This window comes from Dendrobium catenatum, unplaced genomic scaffold (genome assembly GCF_001605985.2).
Source record: "Dendrobium catenatum unplaced genomic scaffold, ASM160598v2 fragScaff_scaffold_169, whole genome shotgun sequence".
NCBI lineage: Eukaryota > Viridiplantae > Streptophyta > Magnoliopsida > Asparagales > Orchidaceae > Dendrobium > Dendrobium catenatum.
The window spans coordinates 114,187-116,701 of record NW_021318631.1 but is presented as its reverse complement, the minus strand read 5'-3'; positions in this window follow the sequence as shown (position 1 = coordinate 116,701).

Here is a 2,515-nt window from a genome sequence, read left to right as displayed (position 1 = left end):
CATATCAACATTGCTGGAATTAATCTGGATATTGCTAATAACTTTCACAAGTTCCGGATGAAACCATTTCTGAAGCAAATTAGAATTCCATTGGCCATTATCCAACATTAAATGTTGAACACAAAGTCCTTCCAAGGCAGAACAATCAGCAAAAGTCGGCCATTGGTTGATACTTTTGTCATAGATCCAGCTATCATTCAACACATTGATATTTTTGCAATTACCAATATTCCATCTAGTAATGTTTTTAAGAGATTTTCCACCATCAAGTAAGATTCTCCAAGCTTTAGAAGTGCTCTTCTTATGGGTGCCATTCAAGATATTATTTCTAGGAAAACCATACCATTTGAGGACATTATCAAGAGTAGGCCATCCCATGCTATCATAAGCTTGCTCCATATCAAGCTTCAAAGCCATCATTCCCTTTCTATTCTTGGAAATCTTAAACTTATGTATAATCTCCTGAGCCAAGAGACAATGCTCAGAAATAGATCTCCCAGGAATAAATGCCATTTGCTCCTCAGTAATCAGCTTGGACATACACGTCTTCAATCTATTAACTATCATAGTAGCAACAATCTTGTAGTTTGTCTGGCATAAGCTAATAGGGCGATAATTGGATGGAAGCATAGGATTTTTAACTTTTGCAATCAAAACAATAAGAGTGTCTTTCCACTCTTTCCTCATACACCCATTGGTAAAGAAACTATTGACAGCATTCCATAAGTCTTTCCAAACAATATCCCAATAATGCTTATAGAAGGAGGAAGTGAGACCGTCCATACCTGGGGAACGGTTGTTACCTTGCTGGAAGACAGAGTTCTTGAGCTCCATCACCGAAAATGCTGTGTTAAGAGCCTGAATATCCTCATTATTAATCTTCTAATGCTAAAAAATCTGCGGCCAACCTGAAAGTTGACAACTTCTCTTCTTCCACTTAGATTCAAAATACTGAATAAGGACCTTTTCAATATCTTCTTCTTCAATTTGCATCATGTTATGGGCATCTTTAATTTGATTTATTCTATTACCATTCCTTCTAGGCATTGCAAAATTGTGAAACAGCTTGGAATTGAAATCCCCTTCCTCAAGCCACCTAGCTTTGGCCCTTTGATTCCACTAAGTAGATAATCTCTTCAAGGTTACATTAAGATCATGAATTTTGCTTCTAAGTAAAAGCAAATCTTGAGATGTCCAATCAATACCCAGAGCTTCTTTAGCTTGAAGTTCCAGAATTTCCATCTTCAACTTTATCTTAAGATCATTTAAGTCTTTGCATTTACTCCTACTCCAAAAAATAGAGCTTTTAAAGTTCTATTAATCTTCTTTTGAAGAACCAAGCCTTCCTCCCCATGATCATTCCTCATCCAAGAATGATAAACAATGCCTCTAGCTGTTGGATACATTCTCCAAGTATCTTCAAATCTTATGATTTTAGTCCTTGCACGTTCCTTATCGTTAACCTTGAATGTAATAGGACTGTGGTCCGAAGCCACCCTAGCAAGATGCCTAGTGGCAGCTGTAGGAAGTAATTTCAAGGCTGTAGAATTCAATAAACATATCAAGCCGCTCCCAAATCCTGGAATTCCCTTCTTTATTATTACACCAAGTATATCTTGGTCCAATAATACCCACATCATGAAAGTCACAACTAGTCATAAAGTTCTTCATGTCTCTATGTCCTTTGGTAAAAAGGAACCGTTTGCCTCCTCTTTTTTCATCTTTGTTAAGCACACAATTGAAGTCTCCGCCAATGATGGAAGGAATTGACCTTACCATACATTTATCCAGCAAGCTCCATAAAGTTTCACGCTCCTTACAACATCTACTACCATATACGGTATCAATTCTCCAAAATCCCAATCTAGGGATAAATAAGTCTCCAACAATCACCTGAGAAGAAGTCTCAGTAATCACAAAGTTCCCAATCTTCGAATTCCATAAAACTAAAATGCCACCAGAGAGTCCAACCGAAGGGAAATGATAGAAATCCCATTCTTTACCAATAAGAACATCAACATCCATACTATTGATATTACTTATCTTAGTTTCCATAAGGCCAATGAAAAAAACATCCAGATCTTTAACCACTTCTTTCAAATACAGAGCAGCTTCCCTCTTTCTAGCTCCTCTACAGTTCCAAAATAGAAGGGAAGACATTTAAGTAACAAAAGTGGAACTTACCCCATTTGTGGACACCATACGTCCTTCTCTTTTTTTCTTCTTAATTTCTTGATCAACCGGGCCCAATGATCTCAGCTCCTTGGCCAACTTTATTTTAGCAGAACTTGCCAAGTTGGATTTACAATCATTCACCGCTTTATCTTTCAATCCTTCCTTCCTCTTAATTAGCAAATTAGTAACATCATCTTGAAAGTCTTGACCTTCAATTTCATTCTCTTCATTAAGAATCTCAAAAGCATTATTCAAACTTATTCCTTCTTTAAAGTTTCCTGATTCGGCTTCTTTGCTTGCATTGATTTCTTTATCTGCATTGGCTTCTCTAGCAGAGATT